This window comes from Globicephala melas, chromosome 7 (assembly GCF_963455315.2).
Source record: "Globicephala melas chromosome 7, mGloMel1.2, whole genome shotgun sequence".
Taxonomy (NCBI): Eukaryota; Metazoa; Chordata; class Mammalia; order Artiodactyla; family Delphinidae; genus Globicephala; species Globicephala melas.
Genome location: NC_083320.1, coordinates 27537616 through 27563780, shown reverse-complemented (window position 1 = coordinate 27563780; position 26165 = coordinate 27537616). Strand labels below are relative to the sequence as shown.

The following is a 26165-nucleotide window of genomic DNA, read 5'->3' as shown; positions in this document are numbered from 1 at the left end:
GCGGAGGGGCTGGGCCTGTGAGCCATGGCCGCTGAGCCTGCGCGTCCGGAGCCTGTGCTCCGCAATGGGAGAGGCCACAACAGTGAGAAGCCCGCGTACCGCAAAAAAAAAAAATGCGGGACTAGTTTCTCCTCCTCTCTTATTTCTACCGAAGACAGAAAAAATAAAATTAAATGCAAGATAAGCCCTGACACTTTAGCTCAGCAATAGTTATGGGCATTCCATAGACAAAATAATACACGGTAAAAGGCATCCTCCACTAACACGGATCCCAGGGGCTACTCCTTTGCTTAAAATATCTATCATTAGAGTTCATCCTTAACGTGACAAAGCAGCCTGCCTTCAGATTTAGCTAGAGGTTATATATATGTGTGTGTGTATATATATATATATATATATATATACACACACATACACACACACACACACACACACACATACACACACACATATATATAAATTTTTTGAGTTAGAATGCTTTTAGATGGTGTGTGTCACAGTCCCCAATACTCCCTGCTGGTTTACTAATGGGTTTACTCCCAGAAATTTTGCACATTTTCCTTATCTTTCTGGGCTCAGAAGGCATTTGCTAATACCCTCTACTATGATCTTAATTAAGTCAAGACACTGTCTGCAGAAAAGGATATTCTAAATGTAACTCTCCTGTCCCAACACACTCCTTTTCTCCCTCCCTTATCCAGTCACTATTCTTTCACTGCATTCATTCACTCATTCAGTCACTATCCAATCACCACACTTTCACTGGGCCTGCTCTGCATCAGACATACTCTGCTAATCCTTTCAGAGGATACAGATGTGTTTAAAACTTGATCTCCATATCAGGGAGTTAAAAATATTAGAAGAGATAAACATGTGAATGCTTGTGTTCATGTCCAGAATAAAAAACTGCTACAATAGAGGGATAATCATGGGATAGGAAGAGGAGGACCCGAGGCAGGAGTCTGTGCCTGCAGCATGCAGGGTCCTCACTCCAGTGTAGCTAAGTTGGCAGACATGCAGTGTGACAGCTTGGGCACCCACTCCTCCCCCATGGCAATCGTGGTATCTGGGGAATGTGCCAGTTTAATTGATTCTCTCCTCCTTAGGATTCAAGCTGCAATTATGTGGTCTTGTTATGTAGTTTGAAACAAACACTTCAAGGAAGGAGGGGTGGCAATGAGTAATAGGAATGGAAATTTAATAAGAACAAGCATAACTATATAAAAACTGCTCAAGCATGTTCCGTATCCCTAATTTTCTGGGTCTGATATGAGTCACTTTTCAGTCTGAAGTATTTGGAACCACAGTGCTGGAAGGTGGCACTGCATCTAAAAAGTAAATTTATGTTCTGCTTTCGACCTGAAATATTTTCAGAGCCCCTTTGCACATGTTGGTGTATGTGTGGAGGTGGTACGTGTACTTGTATGTGGTGGGAGGAGACTTGTAAGCATAAACAATCTGGTTTCTTTTTAAATGCCTTCAGGTTTCCAGTCTTTTAAGCAAGTAGTGTTTCCATCTAGCCAATACTAAGAAGAAAAATAGTTCACAATAGTTCTGCTTAATCATGGCCAAAGAGATATTAAATTCAGATAATGATCTACTCCCTATTATTTTCTTCCTCTGTGTTGTGATCTTTATCAAACATCGATTATGTGCCCTACATATTGTAAAAGTTGTAAACCTTTATCCTTGTGAGGGACAATTTTAGCACTTCCCGTAATGAGCTTACAACTCAGCATTTTTGCCTTTTTCTTTTAGCATGTCTTTTTCTTTATAACTATGTTCATTTTTATCAGTATGCAATAACTGGTTGCTCTGTAACTCTCAACTTGAAAGATGTCTGGTTGACCTCTTTATATTATACTTGCTTTTATACACCTAATCCTTGGAAAATGTATATATTAACATATTATTCAACCAGTTAACAGACACCAGGCCCTACCATGCACTAGGCACTGTATTCTAAGCCATTAGTATCAACTCTATCTTCTGATTCAATTTCACTTGGAAGTTCCACTTAATACAATTTCCAAAAAAAAAAAGAAGCTTATTAAAAAATAATAATACACAGGATATAACCATAAGATTTTTAGAGCAAGCTTATAGACTAGTTTCTTGGAAGCCACCATATGTAAAACTAAAATGGAACCAAGTTTTATATGTTAACTATCTCTGGGGAAATTGTGGAGGATTAGTACAGAAAAGAAACTAGAAAACTCTTGTAGGGTTAGTAAGATTATTAACATCCAACACTTTTTATAGAGGCCTGGGCTCATAAACACATCAGCACTGTTGCCTCAGAGCAACATTGGTACATCTCTCTAATGTGTCCTGCTTTCACTTTTCATTCTTCAAAATAGCTGGCAGCTGTGTTATTCTAAGGATGGCATTCAGCTATAAACAGCAAAAGCAAAAAAAGAAAGAAAGAAAGAAAAAGAAAAAGAAAAAAAGAAAAGAAAGAAAAATGAAATCCAGATATTCTCTCATGAATACTTGAGGAGAGTTCAAAATTTCTAGTAACACTCTGATTTTGCTTTGTCTTCTAACTCCTTTTATATTTTTACTTTCTTTTAAACTAAGTGACAAATTGTATGTTAAGCAAAATTAAGTTGTTTTTAAACTTTTAATCAGTTCTTCATGATAAGGTTTTACCAATGCAGTAGACAATGGGAAGAGGTGTAGAAATAGAAAAATAAGGAGGCGTTTTATAATTTTCCAAGATGTAGGGATCAGCACTCTTTTAATGCTGATTTTATTAATCAAATTTTACTCCAACAAATTCTCTAGTTTACAATCTTTTTGAGGATTTAAATGAGGAAATCATTTCAGAAAATATCTGTGTGTAATTATTTAGGTTCAGCCTCTTCATGGAATAATCACATATATGTTCATCGTATTCATCTTTATAGTCATGGCATGTGCTCAATGTGTACTTAAAAAGAGGTTGTCTGTCTATTTCTAAAATTCCTCCACATTAGTTAATACATTAAATTAAGGAGATGGTTTGAATACTGTTTTCTTTTTTGTTTTCCAGTTTGCAATTGTTTTATTTTTGTTTTTTTAATCAAGCTCATTAAACACTTGCAACAGACAAACACGTTTCAAAGGCCCTTTAGGTGTCAAAGCAAACTTGAATAACACCATAAACTCAGTGAACGTTCATGACCACTTTTTGATAATGAAAATGGAATTCTTCAGGATCAATGATATACACGTCTAAAGAATTGCCAATTTTTTTTCTAAACCTAGACTCCCATTTTCTAAATCTAGATTCTCCTTTTCCTGTGTAATTGACTTGGCTGGTCTTTCTTGATGCTTGGATGAGATTATCAGCCCCTTCCCCATACAGATTTCCTCCATCCTTACAACCATGGAGAAACTCAAGGAAGATTGAACAACTGTTTTCTGTAGAGCTCTAGAGTTTCTCAAAAGTGCCTCTGTGCCATCTCAGGCAGCAAGAGTCAGAGAGAGGAGTTGTCACTGTCCTCTATGCTCCAGAGTAGAGTACTTTTACTTGCTTTATATAGTAGAGGAAACATAGGATTTTCTTTGAAAGTGGCTAAAAATAATATTTTCTTAAAAGAAAAATTTGGAAACCATTAGGTTAATGTATTGTGCAAACACTAATCACCTTTAAATATAAATGTATTTCCTATAAACCACAATATAGAGAGAAATGAACATCTAAAAAAATAAATCAAGAATAGATATATTAGTTTATAACTAGAAAACAAGTTTATCTATTGGCATACCATTTACAAACAAGAAGACAGCTATTTAGAAAATTAAGCATACATATGAGAGCTTTTTTTTTTTTGGCCACACGGCACGGGCATGCGGGATCTTATTTTCCCACCAGGGATCTAACTTGTGCCACCTGCATTGGAAGCATGAGGTCTTAACCATTGGACCGCCAAGGAAGTCCCCAGAAGAGACATTTTGATGTGCAGAAATTGGAAAACATTTGGCTCATGGCACAATTCTAAAACCATCAAGAATGACTGGGACACCCCCATTGAAGATCCTGGCAACCAGATTTCAGCTAAGGATACAGAACATCAGGGTCAGGGATTCTGAAGGTATGGGAGAAAGAATATGCTGCAAATGGGCTTTTACAAATTTACAATTGGTTGTAGATGATGACTTCAGTTTGGACTCTATTTTCAAGGTTTATTTAACGATTCTTTTAGTGATATTTGAGAATGTGCTTTTCCTCTCACTATAGATTATTTTAGCCATCCATGATACTTTTCATTTCTGAACATAACATCAAGCTTATAATATGCAAAATTTTTAGCTGAATATAGGTTTCCATGAAATTAAAAATAAACAGCATCAGTCCTTTTATGAAGTAGAAAAATCTTGATGAAATTCTTTTACTTTTCATGCTGACCTATAAAGACAGATAGAATGAGTCATTTTACAGAGTTTAACAGGCACAAAATCTATTTTTGCTCCCTAAGGCCCTTTTTGATAGTCAAGCTTATGATTGAGTTGGGAGGCATTTTAAAAGGCAATGATGCAAAATGATGTAAATGGAGACCTGCAAAAAGTTAAGAAAATTAATATATTCCTAAGTGACTTGGCAGAGAAAATAAACAACTGAGACCCTAAATTACTTTCAGCTAAAGCTTTTTAGCATGTTTTCTCAAAGAATGTGACAAACAATTCTCTAATCAATAAGTAGCAGATATTGTTTTATTACTTCAATCTATTTGATTAACACTGAAGCTGTTTATGCCCAAGATTCAAACAATACATTTTCTAGTAACTATATTCCTTATTGAAGAGTTCTTAAAGCATGCTGAGCATAAAATATATGATGCCCTACACAAAATCATCTATAATTAAGTAATTGAAGTGTTCCCAGATAGAGGCAGCTGTAATTCCCTGACACCAGTCACAGGAAAGTGCTGAAGTTCCCAACAGAAACACGACACATAAAGGCAAAGTTATTATTAGTATGGAAATTAATAAGCTGCAGCAGAGAGACTACCTCTTATCATCCACATAGAAACCTCTCCTATAAAGGAAGTACAAATCATTTTGCAAATGTAAATAGAACTGTGCTTATTTTTGAAGTTTGTAGCACACATATTCAAAGCAGGAAATCATACGAGGGCCATTCACTTTTTCACTTCATCTGTCAATGACATTATGAAATGCATATTATACAGTAAGCAATAATTATATAAAATCCCATTTGTAGCAGCATGCTAAAAAAGATAATAAAAATAAAATTGAATTGTAAAGCACTGAAAAAGAGATGTCAAATAGAAGCACTGCATTACAAGCACCTCAAATTTTCCAAAGTGTGGACTACATCTGTAAAGAAAGTATAAAGGAGAGGGATTCTGGTAGAAAGGGGTGAAATGCAGAAAAACCAAAAATTAAATTAAGTTCATGTGTTCTCTTTTATAGCTACTAAGTTATTTTTAAAGATATCAAAACAGTAATAAATTTAAACTATTAGATTTCATGTAATTTTAAAGAAAAAGAGGAAAGTACAAGCAAAACGCAGGGGAAAAACAGCTATAGTAGGTTATTAGAAATTTTCTAAACATTAACAAGCTCCATTGAATCACTAATAGTTCAAGTAAGAATTAAAAACCAAAAAAAGACAAAAAACACCTGTGTCTAGCAAAAAACTACCCAAGAGCTGAGAGATATCAAGATCTAAGCAAAATAAGAATTTTAGTAGAAATCTGTTTCTATTCCTACTTTTCTTCTTTGAGCTGCGGACGCTGGTATCCTTTGGAGCAGCATCTCTGTGTCAGAGGCATGGGTAGGAAATTTTAAACATCCTGTGAATTAGAAAAAAGAATATATTGAGTGAATAGTCTTTTTTATGTGTGATTCTTTCATATTTTAATATTATATAGGCACATGTAAGGCAAGCCTCTCTAAATATTATATCTTTTTTCAGGAAAGGAAATAGAAGTGCAGACTACAGGCTAAAGTGTATTTAGATATTGAAAAAAACAAGCACACAAATTAAAAAGGCAAGAAATTTGTCATCAAGAAATATGGAAAAAATAAACATCTACCATAATTATCCCAAGAACACAGTGACAGAGAATATTTTACAATAGATTTTGACACATTATAGTTGGGAGTTCTGGCAATAACCATCATGACCTTAGGTAATTCAAATAACCTTTCTAGTTTCTTTCTCTAAAAAGTGAGGGAGTCTATCCAAATGATTTGAAAATCACTTTCAAATCTTAACATTCTACTGTTTTACTTTACAACAAGGGGGAGGAAAAGGAAAACTCAGAAATAAACATTCCAAATGGCTTTAAAATCCTCCCTTTCATTTTTATTTTTTGTAGGAAATATGGTTTAAAAAATCAACTTTATTAGACGGCTTCTAATATTTTTAGATTACATCTAATTTTAACAGATAAAAATCTACTACTGACCCTGAGATTATGTAACAAAGTACTATTATTCTTTAGAGAAAATTACTTCAAAAACCTTTTATCATCTTAGTAAGTGTCATAACAAACTGTCTACTCTTAAAGACCAAGGAAATCAGGGGCTTCCCTGGTGGTGCAGTGGTTGAGAGTCCGCCTGCCCATGCAGGGGACGCGGGTTCGTGTCCCGGTCCTGGAAGATCCCACATGCCGCGGAGCGGCTGGGCCCGTGAGCCATGGCCGCTGAGCCTGCGCGTCCGGAGCCTGTGCTCCGCAACGGGAGAGGCCACAACAGTGAGAGGCCCGCGTACCGCAAAAAAAAAAAAAAAAAAAAAGATCAAGGAAATCAATCAGCAGTCATGGTCAAAATTTTACTCTTGGAGAATATTTCCCTCCCAAATTGCAGCCTAATAAATATTTAATTTCTAAAATGATTTTCAAGTAGCATCTTGCTCCCATTTTTCATTATTTTTTCTACATGGAAATAATGAACCTCATCTCTCTGAGCTGGAGTTAAATAACCATTGTTAGTAATTCCTAATGTAATATAAAATAAAATAAAAGTCAAAACAGAAGTTAAGATGTTATACTCTGTAACATTGAGATTCGTAAAGAAGGTGACCTTGCTAGAAGAGGGGAATGGAAAATATTCATGATAGCTTTTTCATTCAACAGGATCTGAGCCCCTGATCAACATGGCCTTCTCGATCCCAGATGCTGCATTTCTCTATTTACTGTCAGAATTGAATTGAACAGAGGGGAGTACCAAGAGGTGACAGAGGGTCACCTGGATGCCAAACATCCTATGCTATCTTCTTGACTGCTGGTCCATGGACACAGGCTGATAGTTCAACAAGATGCATGTTGCAAACCCTGGTAAAAGTGTTCATTCTTTGGGAACCAGGGCATCTAACCCCGGAGACAGGACTGTGGAGACAATAAGCACAAATTTCCTAAGTTGGTCTTTGAAAGGAGAGGTAAGTGGAATCACTCCTCTCCATCCCTTTGCTTCCAGAACCATGTATTTTACTGTTGGGGACTTGGCATCATATAAAATTCTTTGATTCCAGAAGAACTCCTGGGTGGTGACGCATGACTATGACCAGTGGATCCATGATCACAGACCCTTTCCCACACCATTTTTTTACTGTGCAGCAGTACTTTTGGTTGATACGATGTTTTACAACATCCTGCGACAATGGATCAAATGCTCCATAAACCCTTGGATAGTGGGACTAGCCAAGGCCCTACATACAGAAAAGGCAAATTCGTACCCATTTGCATATCCTTCCAGTCATAGTGAACTTAAGGCAGTCAACTTGCCACCAGGTGACTAGCAATCTCCTCAAGGGAAATGTGCCATATCGGGGGCTCAACATTGGCCTCTGTTGTTGGCATGTTGGGGGCAGTTGGCAGAGGCAGTAGCTACATGGCTTTTGGAAGGGGACAGGGCATGTTGCTGAGCCTATGCATGGTCTCCATGTCTGTCACCATGGCCACTTCATTCACATGCCTATCGTGCCAGCACTAAGGTGGCAAATGCTGTTTTGTATCAACCCAACAAGTCATTTAATCTATATATTTATTCTTGTGTCTCTTTATTGTAAATGCTCTTTTACAGTGTTGGGCGTTTACATGTGATATAAAGACTTCTACACTTCGTATCCATTCCTATACATTCATCCACATGCCTCTGCCCCCAAATTTCCACGTTTTTCCTTTGTTACTACTAATTAGCTGGACAGACCACTGGCTACTGCCCACATGTTCCTGTACATTCTAAATTTTGGTCACTTATCTGCACACAGAAAATGGATAAACAGGTACATTGCCCAAAATACTGCTCAGTAGGAGGATTTCATCTGTCACTATCTTTCCAGGCCATTCATTAGTGAGGGTATAATGCAACTGCCACTATCTATTTTCAATTTGTACCCACATACCAAGCTGACCTATCCATGACCCAAAAAGCTTGGGCCATTGGGTCACTTCCTTCTCCATCAGCTGATCATAAGTGACTTCCCACACAGCTCTAGGTGTGAGCCGAGAGAGAGCTGCTGATGTAACAGTCATGGATGACATGGAAAGTTGGAATATCTGTTCACACTGGCAGCTTTTTATGTCACCTGGCGTAAGAGCATATACTGCCAGAGCAGTAATTCCCAAATTGGAGTATTCCATCCAGAGGAAGCAAAGAGCCCTACCAGGGATTGTGCTTTCATCTCTGTACTAGTGTATGGGTTTTCTACTGCTATGAATTAAATTACCAGAAAATCCATGCCTTACGACAACATATGTCTATGATCTCAGTTTCTATGGATCAGGAGTTGGCCATGTTGGCAGAGGCTTTCTTTCAGATTCTCACCAGGTTGAAATCAGTGTGTCCTCTGGCTATGTCTCCATCTTCAAGCTCTATTAAGGAAATATGTGCTTCCAAATCGCTCAGGTTGTTGGCAGGATTCACTTACTTGGGACCATGTGCTTGAGGGCCCTCTTTTCTTGCTAGCTATTGGCTGGGGAGCCCTCCCAACTCCTCGAGAATACTCTCAGGTATTTGCCACCTGGCCCTCTCCATGGGCAGTTCTCAACATGGGCTTTTTTATCTCTAAGGTGAGCGGAAGAATGTCTCTACTTTAAATCTCTTTACAGAAGGCCTGGACTCCCTTTCTAAGGGCTCACCTGATTAGATCAGGTCCACCCAAGGTAATCTCCCTGTTGATTAACTCAAAGCCAGCTGATTTAGAGCACTAATAACACCTGCACAATCACCCTACCTTTGTCATATTAACATACACTAATCAAGGAAGTAACTATCTCATCAGTCTATGCCCAAAGGGAGGGCATTACACAGAGTGTGTACCTCAGGGGATAGGAATCTTGGGGACCATCTTAGAGTTCTTCCCACTACACTTGTCAGTCACATTCACTTGTTTATCCCCCTAATGACCAATCTATGATGTACATCTTAATCAGGCCCGTGAAACTAACTGCTGATTACTTTAATTTTCAGTCTTTCAACATGCCATATTCAATCAGTTGTAGGTAGTGCTGAGAAGTACTAGGAAATGTTCTTGCTGCCAATGATATTTTTACATTAACACAGTGAGGTCACTAAAGCGTCCATTTTGCTAAAGCCCATCAACGTAACACTGTTACCAGTGAGGGCTTGATATGACTAAGCTAGCTATTTCAACAACAGATAATGCAACAGATTGGTACCAGTAGGAAGAGAGTGTTTTGAAAGAAATTAGAGCACAAATAAATATATTTTGATGAAGATAAGTCTCTAAATGTCTGGAACCTATAGGCTCTGCGACGAAATTGGGGGTAAATAAATATGCAAAGCATACAAGGATTCAAAACGATAATTTGTTTTGTCTACAAAAGCATTATTAGCATACAAATTTAGTTATAAATTTTAAAAAAATGATTCAGCATTTACAATATGGTATGTATATATGTAGAGTAATTTTTATCTATATTAAAGGAGAAGTTAGTTAAATTTGAAGTGTCTCAATTAGAAAAACACACTTTAAGACCAGGAAACAACCAAAAGTCTCTAGCTGCTTTGGCTTACATTTCAAATCTGTACACTAAGGAATTCATTAGTAAATATGAGGAATATTAATCAAATTATTCATGAGTTGAGTAATTTTCAGAACATGTAAATTGGCTACATGTGGTACAGGCGTCTTTACCCTATTGTATGAATAGGGTTTATGAACCAAGTGAGGCTGGTGGTTAGGTTTTATACCTACCTTTGGAGTAGCACGTGCAGTTCAGAATTCCCTTTTTTGCTATTGTCATCCATCATGTGACAATAGATTATGTTGTATGATCCAATCAGAGTGTTAATTGATGACAGCAAAAGAATATTGTCGTTTTGGCTTCTGAATAAACTAGCAAGATGCTACTCAGAAAGCATAAAAGGAAAGAGAGAGGGGAGTTCAAGTTTACAGTAACAGTTAAACTCCTTTTGAAACCCTTTCCTAGTAGATGTTTTTGATGTATGGCATACTTTGATCTTAGGACTTACTTTCATAGTAACCTACCACCAGGTGTAAGGTATTGATTTCTCATCTTTTTCTTACCTAAAAGGCTTCCGATATTCATTAAAAATAGACAATTATGAAAGATAAAATTGGCTTAGTCCGATTCACAACTGAGATGAACAGCAAGCAACCACTATAAATTCATTATATTTCTATTACAATGTGTATGATTAAAAAGATTGGGCATATAAAGTAAATCCTTATTGATGGACATTTATTGTTTACAGTTTTTGACTTTTGCAAATATAACTGACATGGACATTTGCATACAGATATTCAAATCTTTGTATGAACATATACTTTCATTTTTCCTGAGTAGAGTGGAAGGGAGGATCATATGGTAGGTGTGTGTTTAAGCTAAAAAAAAAAACTGCCAAGCTCTTTTCCAAGGTGGTTGTATAATTTCACATTCCCATCAGCAGTGTATGTGAGTTTCAGTTTTTCTTCATGATCAACAGTACTTTGTATGGTCAATCTCTTTAAGTTCAGACATCCTAATATGTATGTAGTAGTATCTCATTATGATTTTAATTTGCATTTCCCTGAGTAACAAAAGATGTTGAGGATCTTCCTGTGTGCTTAGTTGCCATCTATATTTATTCTTTGGTGAAGTGTCTGTTCAAATATTTCACCCATTTTTTGGGGGGTGGACTTTTGTTTTCTTATTATTAAGGTTTGAATGTTCTCTAATATTTTGGGCTAAAACAATTTATCACATATGAGATTGCAGATATTTTCTGACAGTCTGTAGTTTGTCTTTTCATTAAGAATGGTGTCTTTTGAAGAACAGAAGTTCTTAATTTTAATGAAGTTCACTTTGTCATTTTTTTTCTTTTAAGGATCCTGATTTGCTGCGTATCGAAGAAATAATAGAAATATTTAGAAATAATAGAAGTGTGACAGAAATCAGTTCTGATTTCTTATAAATATGAAGGTTTTCCTAAAAATCTGAGATATGACTAATACATTTTTCATGTATTTGAAAAATACATGAGTATATTTTTCTTTAGCAAAATAGGAAAATTTGTATTGTTTATTTTTCTTCATGAACTCAGATTTCTTTCATAGTTCTTTTATAAATATTATACATATGGTACTGTCAACAATTTATTTTTCACAGCATTTTGGAGAATTAAAATTTGAGGATATTTTGTTAAATAGGCTTAAATTGTACGTATCCCACCTACTCACATTGCTGGAGAGGTTTTTGATTATCTGATTACTTGTGAAGTTCAGTCCTGCTGTAATTAGGTGAAGGAACAAAGTGCTTCACCATGGGAATCATAGGTCCAATTCAGATACTGCTATAAGGCTTAGGTAAACAACATGTGTGATTTATAAAAGCAATTTATTAATTCATTTTTTACAAAGGTGCAATTTTTCAGAGCAAAGGATGGGGTAAAAAGAAATGTCCTATAATCAAATTCCGGTTCAATACAGTATAGGAGAAAGCAAGCTGACATAATGAAAAGAATGGTTTTACCTTAAATGTGATAATAATTTTAAAAGAACTTAGGATACCTTCTTAATGTTTTATCAACAATACAACAATATAAGCATACTAATGTATAAATAAAAACCCAAACTGTTATGAACAAACATAGGTAAATTACATTTATATTGTTATTTTCAGAACATATTATATTGCATAACACACTCTGAGAGGTAGTATGCTCATACCCTTTGTCACAAAACTCCTTTATTTTTCAGGGTTACTTGAGATACCACCTCCCAGGTTTGAAGTCCTCAGTCTATGTCTGCCGAATAAAACATAACTCAACTTTGAGGTTGTGAACATTTTTTAGTCAACAATTATAGTGATCAAATCTATATTCATAGGCCCATAAAGCTTTGAAAATTAAGGCTACATACATCTTTGCATACATACAATTATTCCTTTAGTACAAATTCTTAGAAGTAAGATTGCTAGGGCCAAGGCATGCATATACAATTATATACAAATGCATTTATACATAATATTATATAAATGGGATTATACTAAACCTACTGTCATGCAACTTGTTTTAAAATGAAATACAACTTGTACAAAAATAATATATATAACATGTGTGAATAAGTTAAAGAAGAATAAAAAACAAATACGGTATCCAATACATGTGCTAGAACGTTAGTCGCACCTGTGACTCTACTGGAGGGTTTTTCTAATCACATCTTCCTCTCTCTTCATCACAATCCTAAATTTTGTGCTCATCACTCCCTTGCTTTATAGTTTTACTATTTTACTATAGTTTTACTATAGTATTATTCCCTTGATTTATAGTTTACATATCTTTACATATTATATGTTGCTTAGATTTGCCCATTTTTTGGTTTTTAATTAAATAAAATCATTTTTTGTATGTATTTTTTTCTTGTTTAAGATTATGTCTTTGTTAACATGTGTAGCTATTCATTAACTCTTCCTGTTTTATTGTGCCCCATTCTATATCACAATTATTTATTCTGTTTAATGGACATTTTGATTCCTTCTTGTTTTTCATTATTATGAATAAAGTTGTTTTGAATATTCTTTTACATTTTTAGTGTTCTTGTTCAAGAATATCTTTAGAGTTTATACGTAGTAGTGGAATTATTGGGTTGTAGGATAGGTACATCTACAACTTTTACTATAAATTGCAATATTTTTTCCAAAATGGTTGTGCCAACTGTAATTTCCAATAATAGTGTTTGGGCTCACATTTTTATAATTTACTTTTACCATAAAATGATCACAACCATGTTCTGATATTAATCACTATTTTTAAAGATTACAGAGTATTTTCATCCCATATTGGTCAATATTTATGTGTTTTCTTCTATGACAAATAATGGAATGATTTCTCAGGATGGATTCCAAGAATGGAAATTTTTTATCAAAGCATATTACAAAAAATTCCACAGATATTTTTGAATGGCTGCACAATAAGGTTCTAATTTACTGACATTTATAGTACTAGTGCTTTACTTCAGATTGGTTTGTTTGAGAGACTCTTGTCCCTTAAAAGGCTGAAGGAATTGGCTTCAGCAGAGTTAGCCTCTTACTGGGGCTCTCTTACTTAGGGACAGTGTGGTTTATCTGACACCTATTGAGTTCCAGCTCAAAGACCAAGCTAGAGCTACTCTATAGGAGGATTTATAATTTAATGAGAGAATATAAACACATAATGAAGAAGGGAGTAGGGAACTCACAGCGAGCAATGAACTGAGGAATAGATTGTTCTGTGTTTACTGCTCCCCAGGAACTCTGCCTCCGAGTCATAACACCAAGCTGTAGAAACAAATTCTGGCAGCTAGGAAAAAGCTTCTCATTCTAACTACAAAGTGAATTTAAGTACTTTTAAAAAAACAATACTGAATGAGAAGCCTGAAGAAGGAATAAAGGGATCGAAGCTAATGACAAAAATGAGTCAAACTGTGACACTAGATACAAATAAGAGTGAGAAAATAATGGAGATTTAAAATTTAAAAAGACAGTTGGGTTGGATCGGAGGATTATATTTTGAAACAGAAGGTGTTTTAAAGGTGGGAAAGAAAAAATAACCCAGCATGCAGCAATTCTAGAAGCAATATTGAGTGCCTACTTGTGAACGTTCTCTTTACAAAGCCCCAATAAGGTGGGGGGTTGAGAAAAGAATCAGTCTCAGTCTATTTCTGAGAACAGTTCTCAGAAAAAAGTAACCTATTGTCACTTAGGGCTTACTGTGGTGCAAATACCTGCAAATCCAAAGCATGGTGTCTTAAACCAAAAGGTAATTTATTACCTCATGTGATTGGAAGGCACAGTGTGAAGACAGGCTTGCTGGTGGTTTAATTCAGAGACTCAGCGGACACTCGCTAAGAATCTGGGATCTATTTTCTGTTTTCCATTTTGTCCCTTAATTCTTCCTTTCCAGTGTCAGCTTCATCTTAAGGATACCTCCTTTCCTAAACACATGATTGATGCTAACAGTATCCAGGGCACCATGTTTCCTCCTTCACGTTCAGAGAGATTAGATAGTGTCCTTCTCCAAACCATCTGAACAAAAGACCTGGTTTTCACTGGTATTGGATTATTTTAGATCACATGCCTATCTTTGAACCAATCACTGGGGGAGAAAAGTATGGGATTATCTTAACTGGTTTAAACTAGTTCAGGTTCACTCCTGGAGTTCTGAATGCAGACACTCAAACACTAGGAGGATCTGGGCACTGCAAGGAAAGGTAAGGAAAGACTGATGTTGGGGCTCTATAGGCAATCAAAAATACGTTTCCCACACAGTCCTGGCAAAGAGCAATAATCACGTACATATATAACGGCAACCCAAGGCACAGTTAGCAGGTACACCAAAATCAGAAGAGTATACATGGCACGTTTCTAATGTAAATGCCGCCTCTTCCACCATCATGGAAATATAAAGTTTGGCTTTGTTCAAAGAGAGCTTCCATGCCCTTCATGGTTTCATTCAGTTTTTTTTTTTTGGCTTTCTTTTTTTTAACACTGTAGTTGGAACTACCTATCAACACTACGTAAAAGAAATCAATACGTTTTCCTGATAAGAGTGTGCTGCACCCTCTATATGTCTTTTTCCCCATGGTTGTCAATATTTATGTAAATCTCTATTACAATGTGAGGCTTTGCCTTAGAAAACAGAGGCTTTTATAATATATTTTTTAAAAACATGTTGCCATATTTGTTTCACTTCTCTTGCCAGATTTTCTCTCATTTTGTTTACTCCCTCCCACAGAACTCCCAGCCCGAGCATAGGATTAGGGGCTCTGTAGAGTTCATTAGCAGTTTGTGCCAATGAAAGGGACAGTAGCAAGTTGTTCGTTTGGAAAATTAGATAAAAGAAAACAAGGAAGTATATTCCAGAAATGTCTTGAAATGTTACCAAATTACAATGGCAATGCTTTCTGAATATTTCTATAAAAGAAACCAATAGCTTTGGACACAAAGCTTTAAGTATTTACCAACAACATCACCGCTCAGCAAACAAGTCTCTATCCCCTGAAGCTCTTTTCTGCCAATTTCCCTAGACTTCTCTACAGCAGAGGGCACTCATACCCAATGTCTTTGAAAGAACAGTGTTTAAATCAAACAAAATAAGTAGAAATATAATCTTAATTTCTCTATAGGAGAATGGCTATTAGGAAAATTAAGAAAGTTCTGTTTCAGCCAGAGGCTCCTTGAAGAGAGGCCATGTCCTGGTCAGTGTATTTGGAAGCATCTCTCTTCACAGCTTTACTACAAAGAAGGTTCCAGATTATTTGTCACCACACAGTGGTGGCTCTAGGCCAGAATGGACATGTCTTCCTTTGCTTCCATTTCCATGATCTGAACACAACAAAAAACCCCAAAACATAATCATTAAGTAAGCAAAAATGATTAGTGAATAGGCATCATTCTGTCCCAAAGAGAAAAATAAGATTTCTAACTTGGCTCTGCTGAAGAAACAGTTTTCAATTCAATGTTCCTTTACTAATTCTAAATGTGCAGATAACTTTACAGACCCAAATAAAATAAAACTAAAAGGAAATGCTAAAAAAAGAGACTCTAGTCTTGTTTTATTTTTAGACCCAAAGGCTAAGCGGAGCTCAACACAATTAAGAGACTTCTAAGCAGACGCTACAACTTCTAGATCTTGGGCTCTTTGCTTGAGTGAATTTTAATTTTCCCCTAAATTAAAGCTTTGATCTTAGTTATGAAACCACATTTCCAATACACATGATAGTCTTTCCACGCTTAGGCTTCACTGGCTTCAAGAGTGGGGAAGGAACGGAAAGAGCTAGGGTTCTGTCTTCTTTGTAAACTGCAATCCTCAGACCCACCCTTTGAAGTGTCAGCCTCCAATGCTGGAAACCAAAGGACCTCCTTATGCCAGGAGTGGTTTTGAATTGTTTTTCTACTCTTTGTTCTAAATTTCTACGACTGAGAGTATAGGGGCCCTGGGAGACTTCTGAAACTTTTTTTGTTTTTGTTTTTCCTGTGGCAAACATTCCTCTATTGTATTTGTGCCTCTGCCCCTTCCAATTATTCTGCAGGGTGTCAGAAGTAACAGTGATGTGTTGGAGCTGACTCATACTGCATCAGGAGACTGACTGATAAAATTTTAGGAATCTGTGAGCTGGTTAATAAAATATTGTCATCTTGGAATGGGTCATGGCAAAAGTATTTCTACCACAGAAACTGTCAATTGCAGAAATTCCTTGAGTAACAAGGTCACCTGTTGGGAATGAGTGTAAACTTTTCCTGCTCTACCACAGGCTTCCTTCCCAGAACAAGTCTCCCTGAAATATGAAATGAGAAGTAGTGCAAATTTGATTCAGTTTTAAGAGAAAAAAATGCAATTTTCTATATGCAACCCAGCAAATTAAAATTATTCTTTATATGAGAGAACATATATATACTTGATCATAAATATATGAATCCATAAAAATCTGGAAACACAAAAACTATTCAGTAATTCTTTTTTATTATTTAGTGTGTTTGGAAAATGAGATGGTCTAAAAAAATACTATCATTTTTTAAAAAGCGACCAAAATGCCTAGGTTTAGATTTGGATTACTAACTTTGAGGAAATCAAGTACAAAAATATATACTTAATAAAATTGTACGGAATACTACTTGATTTTGTGATGATTCATATGGCTCCTCACTAATTAAGAATCAGTGGTGCCAGGAGTTGGTCTTTCCTCACAGCTAGCCTGGCCTTACAAACAATTTCTCAGAACTCCAGTGTCGGACAAAGCGATTTTGTAACTGAGATGGATTAAGACAAAATAAAGCTGATCTAAAATCAAGTATGAGAACAACAAAAGCATGAACACTGTGCAAATTAAAAGTATGACCAACGTTCTCTTATTCTCACATTCTGGCTCATACTATAAGAAAATGCTGAATTTTTTAATCCAACTAAGCTCCAGTCTTGCTCCATCCTTCTCATCTAGATAAGAACTGTTACGATCCTCAGTCACAAAGGTAATTACCTTTGCTTCCTGACATCATTCAACCAAAGCAAAGTCCTGCTTCCTTAAACCCTCCCCCAGTCACCTAACTTATGTCTGAATCCTATATATCCTTTCTAACACCCTCTAACCGAAACCATCCATGGTTTCCCGTGGTGTATATTTTCTATCATTTCAAAAAGGCCATTAGTTTAACTCTGCTTAATTGTTCAAATACAGACATGTTTGGTTGGTTTTGGTTAAAGATCACTGACCCCATGTGTTACTTAAACCAATCTTCAATACTTACATAATGGGACAACACTTCTACAGGACACTTCCCCATGGACATATCATTGCCTATCACACAGTGAGTCTCTCTTTTAAATCGAAAGGTCTTCCTTCTCGAGCATACAATTTCCTGCATACAAGGCTTGTAACTTTGTAGACAGCTTTGCTTTTTGCTCCCTCCTTCTTACTTACCTTCCATGTTTTGATATAGATATTCTTATGCATTATAATCTTGGATTGATCTTTTCTCCTTATTTCTCAGGTCTAATCTATTAACACCTGAACTAATATGCTATCTTCACTGTACTCCCTTAATTTTCCTTCGTTTTTATACTATTACAGTCACCTGATTCTTTAAATATAATGTAGATAGTCACCTTTGCTTGGTGACTCTCAACTGCTTGTCACATTTAATTAAAACACCTGGCGCTATTTTTAACACTCTTCACATATTGGTCCTTCCTTTCAGCTCTGTATGGACTAGCCACCCCCCGTGGCACCTCAGAACCATGCACCACAAGGAGTAGTAGAATGATTCCAGATGAATGGCATAGCAATGATAATAACTTGATCCAAAGGAATCTTCCAAATGAAGTAAAAAAAAATCTGTGATTTGTGTGGACCACTAATCATGATGTCACTTCCCAGCTGAGTGATCTTGGGTGTAAGTTACTCAGTCTCTTCACGCGTTATCTGTAAACTGGGGTAATGATAAAACAGTAGCTACCTTATAAGGCTATTGTGAGATATGAATGAATTTAATACAAGTAAAGCATTGAGAACAATGCCTGGCATATAGAAAATACTAAGTGACAGATATTACTTTATTACTACTTGTATTATCATCATCTTCATTATCATCATCCCCATTTCACAAATATGGGAAACAAAGCACAAAGAACTGTTCAGGTATAACGTGTGTGTGTGTGTGTGTGTGTGTGTGTGTGTGTGTGTGTGTCTTTCCCATTCCATTGTGAGGCTCTCTGACGTATAAGTTCCTTCTTCCTTGTTATCATATAAACATCTCTATGATGCCTAGTCTAGTTCCCTGGACTAATTGTTTAAATCAGTATATCCTTTACTTGATCTAATTCCCTATCAGATCCCTTCCAATGTTCAGACTTTTCACATTGATATTGCTTTTCCCCATATCGGGTATGCTGTAATGCAGGATAGACTGATCCTTGGAAGATCCTAGATGAGGTCAGAGGACACTCTGCAGTGCCAATCTTGTTTAGCCAGTCTCAGATCTGTGCTTGTTTGAGATTTGGAACTCATGGAGGAACTGGAATGGAGAAAAGGCTTTAACACAACCTCACCCCTCTGCTTTCAGAAGAGTTAAGAGCAGTGAAATGGCAAATTGCCTACTTATTGGATCCATTTCTGTTGCACACTTCATCCTCAAGAACCTATGTGGATTTGGAGGAGAACTACCTCACATGACAATGGAATTTAATTTTATTTTTATTGGATGGAGAGACAAAGTCATCAAGTGTGTGAAGCAAAAGAGACCTTAAGTAATTCAAAAATAAACTTAAATTGGTATTTTTAGTAGCAGAAGAGATTCTTCTACCAGAAAGCTTGATTTTTTTTTCTCAAATATAATAAACTCCTGGTAATATCACTTAAATTCAACTGTCCATTTGAGTTTGCAACTACTTTCAATCCTGGCTGGTCTTTTTAAAATCATTTAAAATTAATTTCACATACTCTTACCAACATCCACAACATCCTTTCAGTTTGTTTTACAATTGTCATGCATAGTTCGATCTCTAAACCCTCAAATTATTTTTCTTTAAAAAGTTCATTGCTGTTTTGTAACATTACATATGTCTGTGTGTATACACGGATGTATGCCTCAACCTTGGGGTCTATATCCTGGAAGCACTATAATAAGGGGGTTCACAGCAGTTGGCTGTGGGCTTGTTGCAACTGAAAGGTTTTTATTTGCTGACATAATCCTAAAGCCTGGTAGTACCAGGTAGAATGATACTAATTTTTCAGTTTTCAAGGATGGTCTTTCTGAGTTGGGTCACTTTACTTTTTCCCTTCCCAGAACACACACCTCCAAACTCTTGCCCTCTTATACACACTTTCTCAAAATTTCTATCTAATTTCCCAACAAAAGAAAAGGAGAAAGATGTCAGCCATCACAGCAGCTCTGAAACAACCTTTAAAAAGAAGAAAGAAAAAATGGATTATATAAGGTATGGATATTTGTTTCTATCGTTTTAATAAACGAGGAGAAATAAAGGAGAAAAGACTAAAATTCGGAAAAGGGTAAAACTCTTCCATTCTCATTACTTCATGCCCCACCATCCACTTGCATTAATCTTGATTTTTCTTGCATTTTAGAAATCTGAATATTTATCTATCCTAGCTTTCAAGTTATTTCTAGAGCGCTTGCAGGGAAAATTATTTGTAAGCGCCAAAGCTCCCCTCACTCCACAACAAGCAGGTCACTGCCACAGTTTGCTTCATCTCGAATTCCCACCCCCATTATCCGTGCATAACTCTACATTCTTACCTCAGGTTACAGTAATCCCTGGCACTTTAAAGTGGTCCTTAACAAGGTGGCACCCTTTTTTTCTAGAGCCCAGTACCGACGTCTATGATGACACGTGGAGAGGCCGAGACTGATGCTTCTGCCAGGTGGGGGCCAGACAGCTCTGTCCACCTGGCCAGTTGCCAAGGCATGGAGACCCCTCCCCCACCTTTTCCCAGCTGAGGCTTCTGCTGCACAAGAGACACCCGGGAAAGGGATGTGCAAAGCGCCCTACACAGTAGCAGAAGTAGTGACAGATATCTTACCTGGGCACAAATAGGTTGGAATCTGTGACTTGGAGAACAAATGCTGTAAAGGAAAGGAAAAGAAAAAAAACAAACGAGAGAAAGGGAGGCCGGGAATGGAGAGAGAGGGAGAGGTGGAAGAGAAGAGAGAGGTGGAGAAGAAAAGGAAGAGCGGAAGGTGCTCCTGCTGTGGCCGCGGCCGCGCCGTCTGAGCGTAGCCTGGGCAGCAGACTCCTCGCACGGCCGCCACGCCCCCAGCAGGCTCCGCCTCCTGCACCTCGCTGGCTTCGCCCCGTAGAAGCCCCGCCCGACTTCCTGGCCTATGGGTGGGCACAGCGGCAGCGTCCGGGAGGGGAGGGCAGCTGTCGCGCGTGCCCCGCAGCCAGCCCGAGGCACGGCGGAGGCCGCGACTGTGGCAGCCTCAGAGCGCTAGCCTAGCCCGGCCACATGCGGGCCAGGGCATGCGGGGCCTCCGCTGGAGAATCCCGCTCCACCACCGTGACCAGCAACGAAGTGAGACCAGCGCCATCAGGACAGAGGGACCCAGCGGACCTTCTTTTCTGACGTCCTTGGGCATCTCAGAGGGCGTCAGCTTTAGTCTCTCAGGTAGGAGTCCCCCATAGACGCCCCTCCTTTCTGTGCTCCATCACTGTGAGGCTGGGGTTCCGGTACCCCTCAGTGGAGAGGGCTCACTGGCCTTGCCTCCGCAAACCCAACAACAGCTGCATCAAGAATAGACGGAGGAAAATCGGGGAAGTATGAGGACAGAGAAGGACTCTTGCCAGTATAAAAGGTGCAACATAAAAGTTGGCAGAGCTAAATTCTATTCCCAGTTCTTCTTCTAATCAGATTCGTTGATTATCCCACCTAAAGTGTTTGGCACCTACTGTGTGCCAGGTATTGTTCAGGGCAGAGCATGCATGAGTGACCAACTTACCTTTCCTTTTGGAGTTTTCATGAGTGTGAACCAGGTTAGTGCTTCAGGGCTACGTCACTCAATCCCAAAGAACCTCTCTCTCCACCCTCACCCTCCCTCTCTTAGTTGTGAAAATAATGCCTGTCCCACACACCTTGTATATTAAATTTACGAAGATAATGAGAGAATACATAAGAACACAGAAGACTCTTTGAACACTATAAAGAACTCTATAAATGTAACCCATTAAACTGCACTGAAAAAGAAAAATTATGTCCTAACCATTTTCTGAGTTCAAAGTCCAACTGAGAAAAAATGGACAATATGTGGCAGCATCTGGCACTTTGACCAGTTAGAAAAGCTAACCAGTAAAAAATGAAATTCTTAGATTTCATTTTAAATTTTGAGTTATTGGATTTCTCTCCTGTTCACACACAGAAGGCAATCTGAGAGTGCCCTGGAATTGCCTTCACTTTGGCTCCCCTGAGTTGAGATATCCCACTCTCCCTGTTGGTGAAAGTTGACGGCAAATAAACAATCGGATGGTGAAAGATTTTCGTAACCAATATCATGACTTCACAGAGAGTTGCAAAGCTGGATTACTTCAAGGAGTACAAAAGACATTTGTCGATTTTAGAATTGGGTTATATTAACTATACGCCCCATCATCTACTTTACTTCACACATGATGGTGTTTATAAAAAGATCTTGGAGCAGTTAAAACTGCTAAAATCCCTTTCAAAATAACTCATAATCAACTTTCAAACTGACCATTAGAGCTATCCTAGAATTATGACCCATAAAGTCTCGGTGTAACAGAGGTTAAGATGACAGTGACCATCAGGACAGCAGCCTCTGGACAGCATTCTTGGCCACATGTTGCTCTCCGTGTGTGGTAGTTACACAGTGTTTTAGGTCAGGGCTCTGGAGACTGAGGCTTCTATCAAAGTTCAGTCAGCTTCAAAATTACAGTGAGGTTCTGCACTCACACTTGCTCTGTTTCTCTCCCAAATTTACAGTTTTATGCCTGTAAAAAGAGAAAAATTTGGAAAGTAGGGGATTAAAGTCAGGTACCCTGGAGACTCCTACAAAGACTACTGTAATAATTCAATAATAATGGCAAACTATCCTCTATTGTTTATACACTTTCATTGAATGCTTACAATAACCCCATGAGGTAGATGGATCAGAGAGGTGTTTTTTTTTTTTAACATCTTTATTGGAGTATAATTGCTTTACAATGGTGTATCAGTTTCTGCTGTATAACAAAGTGAATCAGCTATACATATATATATATATATATATCCCCATATCCCCTCCCTCTTGCGTCTCCCTCCCACACTTCCTATCCCACCCCTCTAGGTGGTCACAAAGCACTGAGCTGATCTCCCTGTGCTATGCGGCTGCTTCCCATTAGCTATCTCTTTTACACTTGGTAGTGTATATATGTCAGTGCCACTCTCTCACTTCATCCCAGCTTACCCTTCCCCCTCCCTGTGTCCTCAAGTCCATTCTCTACATCTGCGTCCTTATTCCTGTCCTGCCCCTAGGTTCATCAGAACCTTTTTTTTTTTTTCTTTAGATTCCATATATATGTATTAGCATACGGTATTTGTTTTTCTCTTTCTGACTTATTTCACTCTGTATGACAGACTCTAGGTCCATCCACAAGAAGTGGGTTTTTGGCCCAGTTAACCTACATTCAGAGGATAGGCTCTTAACAATTAGGCTACATTGCCTCCCAGCAAAAACTAAAATGATGATAAACCTGTGATTGTTAATTTTATATGTTAACTTGACTGGGCCATAGGTTACCCAGATATCTGGTTAAACATTATTCTGGATGTGTTTGTGAGGATGTTTCTAGATCAATTGACATTTGCATTGGTAGACTGGGTTAAGCAGATTGCTGTTCCCATTATGGGTGGGCCTCATCTAATCCGTTGAAGACCTGACTAGAACAAAAGGCTGAGTAAGGGAGAATTTGCTCTCACTGCCTGACTGTCTTCAAGCTGGACTCAGACTGAAACTATACTATGAGATCTCCTGGTTCTCCAGCTTGCAGACTGCAGATCTTGGAACTTCTCAGCCTCCATAATCATGTGAGCCAATTCCTCATAATAAATATCAATAAATCTCTTTTTTTTTCTGTCTCTCTCCATATACACGTGTATATATATATATATATATATATATATATATATATACACACACAGATGTGTGTGTGTGTGTGTATATATCCTATTGGTTCTGTTTCTCTGGAGAAGCCTGACTAATACAAAACCCATAGGTTTACTGTCAGCCAGAGTATCTCTACTGGATTTATTGGAAATAAGGAGCCCTCGGATCTTCTTCCAAGGTCAGAGTTGTGTGATAAAAAGGACACTAATTTCTGCTTATTTATTATTTTTTCCTCTAGATCCAGAAGCAGATCAAAGCAGCAGACAGATGATCACAAAAGTAACATGTGCTCCTCTGTGTGTGCCGGGTTAAACCTTGATCAAGAATGTTCAGGATGAAAGACAGCACAAATAGTTAAAAGGTAAAGTACGAAAATAGATTCTTTCTGACACATGAGAAGTCTTCTCAGTGGCAAGCTGGATATGCCACTTTGTTTTAATATAATTTCTAGTTCCTTTTTCTTAAGGAATTCAGCTGAGATAAACATCAGTACTTATTTGTAAAAGCAAGACTATCAAAGTTACTGCAGACTTTGAAATGGAAATACAATGATCCACGTGCCATGGATGTTTTATGCAGATATGCACACAAAAGTGAAAATGCTTGCATTATGTTTACCTCCGTATATATGAAATTGAAGGCCTATGTGCCCTACACTGAATGGCTGCATGCCGCCAGTGAAATTGCCTGTCTGATCTGCCCGCTTCTTTCATTTCAGCAGACGTTCCTTTAGTAATTGCAGTTTTTTAGTTTCTATAGTTGAGAAATGTTAGTGAAATCCACTTACATTTTTTTTTCCAGGAAAGTCAGAGGTAGAATGGATTCATTCTAAATTAGCAGCATGTGAATATCCCACAGCACAGTATACAGAGAACTATTTCAGTAAGTATAACCAGTTATTTGGAGACAAAACGTGTGACAAAGACACTGCTTCTTCTTGGAAGAAGCATTATCAAAGTGAATAGGGCTGCTGCTTAAAAGTTGACAAATGGGTTAAACATAAACATAGTCACCTGATGCAAACACTTATTATCAGTGTGAATAACTAAGAGATGAGGTGTGTATATGTATCTTGCTTGTGTGTTATCGCCTGGGATGTTAACACTGGACCATTTTATGTACAGAAATGTCATGGACTTGATAAAAATATATTGCAATTAATTGTTTTTGTTTTCAGCAAAAGTATTTGCAGGCTCCATGTGGCACAGTCCGAGAACTACTGTCCTACAGGAAGCAGGAGATGATGGATACGAAAATACAGGTGGAAGTGTTACCTAGGCAAGAGGAAGAAATATTTATTCATCTGAGACAAGAGTAAAAGAAGATAGAGAGGTGAGAATAGAATGTGCATTCACATATGTAATTGAATACATTGCTTTAAGGAGTATGACATACTGTGGGATTTTAGGTATAACCATAACCAGGGGAGATATTTTAGGACAAGGGACCTATTTTAAGAGGTATTACCTATAAAAGTGACTGCCTAGGTTGCCATGCAAAATTAGCTCTGAAGTACCCATCAGAAGTCAGTCACATTATGTGGTATTTATAAGCATCCATTTAGAGTCAGAAAGAGCTGAGTTTGAATTTCTTAATAGCTGTGTAACTTTGAATAATTTCTCAAAATTATCATGAATAAAATATATTTATGTAATAAAACTTACCTCATGGGATTGTTGTTAGAATAAAATTTAATATGATCCTAAGTGTTCAAGAAATGCTGGTATTAGCTAAATAACAAGGTTAATGTTGTGTCAGTAAAAAGATAACTTGGGTCATCTTCTAGGAATTAAAAGGTTTCTAGGCTGTCTCCAAAGAGTGAGGTAGAAGAATCATGCATTGCAGGTAGAAATTAAACATGTATGTGTGTATATATATAATATGTATATGCACATATAAAAAGATATAATCATACATGTATTTACACATACACGCATATACATGTATATGCTGTATGTAGAGATTCTGTTATATCCTTTAATAATTCACAATTTTTATATGGTTTTATAAACAAAACTCCAGAGAAATACTCCAAAAAAAGCAGGCAAGAGTTTTAAGAAATATTTTGGCAGTGGGTAAGAAATATAGTTAGTTTGGTTATGTTTCCTACTTTTGAACATGTATTATGTAAAAAAAGAATTCTTAAAAATTTGGATTGTGATTATTTTATTTTGATGAGATGAAGAAAAGGGAAGAGAATGTAGTAGCCTATGAGTATGAGGGATTTCCCAAAGAATGTTGGTATTCTTACCTGCCTTTGCAAAAAGAGAAGTAAAAGCAAGTATTGAATATTTCAAGTTAAATTATTGAGTATATTCTATTTAAAAAATGAATGAGGAGATCTGGCTGTCAACTGTGTTGACCCTTCAAGTAAAATAAGATAGTTATGACAATAACTCTGGACTTACAGGGACTTAAGCGAGTTAATGAGGGACAATCTTCTGTTTCTGACCTAATTACCTTGGGGAAGTGGAACTGGTTATGAGATGGCCCGTTTCTGACGGACAAATGTGGGTGTATAGGAGTGGGCCCCCTAACCTGGGAATGGTGGGCTTTCAAAGTGTGCCTGTGCAGGCAACGCTCTAACAACGAGCT

At 37.3% G+C, this 26165-nt stretch overlaps 1 long non-coding RNA gene across 1 annotated transcript in view; it reads left to right on the top strand.

The window, feature by feature from the left end:
* Positions 1 to 20932: 20932 nt before the first annotated feature.
* The window catches only part of LOC132597560 (uncharacterized), a 32803-nt gene continuing 27570 nt past the window's right edge, over positions 20933 to 26165 (top strand). Inside the window, exons 1-4 of the long non-coding RNA XR_009564459.1 lie at positions 20933 to 21079; positions 23809 to 23931; positions 24372 to 24452; positions 24748 to 24902. This is a non-coding gene — a long non-coding RNA (uncharacterized lncRNA). The remainder of the gene's footprint in view (positions 21080 to 23808; positions 23932 to 24371; positions 24453 to 24747; positions 24903 to 26165) is intronic.